Source organism: Chiloscyllium plagiosum, unplaced genomic scaffold (genome assembly GCF_004010195.1).
Source record: "Chiloscyllium plagiosum isolate BGI_BamShark_2017 unplaced genomic scaffold, ASM401019v2 scaf_71582, whole genome shotgun sequence".
NCBI lineage: Eukaryota > Metazoa > Chordata > Chondrichthyes > Orectolobiformes > Hemiscylliidae > Chiloscyllium > Chiloscyllium plagiosum.
The window spans coordinates 1,996-3,276 of record NW_025189710.1 but is presented as its reverse complement, the minus strand read 5'-3'; the positions used below and the strand labels follow the sequence as shown (position 1 = coordinate 3,276).

Below are 1,281 nucleotides of genomic sequence, written 5' to 3'. Positions count from 1 at the left end.
CCTAGCATGGTCGGCGTCAAACCCGAGTCCCTGATGTCTGAATTAACAGTCTAGCGGTAAGAGCGCTCGGCCGTGGCAGAAAACCGGTCAAACTGATCTTTTCCCCGATACTGTCCTGTGTCATTTTCCTGAGCTTGACCCTCCAATAAACTCTTGGCCGTCTCAGTAAAAGTTGTTACATGAGTATTGATCTCACAACAGTGGTAACCAAATGGATCAACTGGTCTGCAGGTCCAGATCGTGGGGTTGGGGCACGTTCACCCAGCAACAGTGACCTCAGCAGCACAGACTGAACGGTATCAATGTGAGAGTCAGTGTTAGATTCGGCAGTGCCTTAATGAAATAGGATATGACTCCACAGCCACATGAAGAAAGAGCAGCGTTCCGAAAGCTAGTGCTTCAATTAAACATGTAAGACTATAACCTGGTGTTGTGTGATTATTAACTTTGTACACCATAGTCCAACACCGGCATCCTCAAATTAATGAAATGGGGGTGTTGGACGGAAAGTCGGGTTAATGATCGTTGGAGGGAAGAAGTCTCTGAGAACGGGCGGATTTGAATGCTGACATATGAAACACCGAGTTATGAGCGAGCAGAATTTGAAGGAAAAAGATCATTGCCTTGGACAAAATATCCATGTTAAAACAACTTATACCTTTGTGTGTTTCACAAAAACTGGGGCAAATAGAGAAACTACTGCCGTGACTCGGACTCGAACCGAGGTTTCTGCGGCCACAACGCAGAGTACTAACCACTATACGATCGCGGCATCCCATATATCAGCACGCTGCCATGGTGCTATAAGTACAGTAGTAAAGACAATGTTAGGCAGAGTACCGAACACAGAATATTAGTGCTTAGCGAACAGTGGCAGATATGTGGGAACTCAGAATGGGCTAACCGTTTAACATTGGTGCCCACAGAGGCTGGGGTGATTCCATCAATAGTATGCTGAAGGCTGAGATAAATAGATTTCTCCAAAACATCAAAGATTGCGGGGACAGTGCAGGTTTTGTTGAAATGTATGCTCCAATAGCAATGCAGTTTAACATCGGCTCCTTCACCAGCTCCCCCCACACAAGGCAGTAACCACTGCTGCCACAGAGTCCCAGTTCCCAGCCCCAGAATCAGAGGAACTGAGTGGCGCAGTCACAAAGATCCAACTTGAAATCGGGATGGGAATGAGGTCTCAGAGATACTCCGATGGCTCCGGAGAATGCACGGTACTTCTATGAGGGTTTAGAGGCGTAAGCAGTTCCGTGGTTGCGAATGCTCCTG

General features: G+C 47.2%; 1 non-coding gene across 1 annotated transcript; it reads right to left on the bottom strand.

Annotated features, from left to right (window-relative positions):
• Positions 1–700: 700 nt before the first annotated feature.
• trnah-gug lies at positions 701–772 on the bottom strand. The gene has a single exon. It is a non-coding gene; the product is annotated as a tRNA-His (tRNA).
• Between the last annotated feature and the right edge of the window lie 509 nt (positions 773–1,281).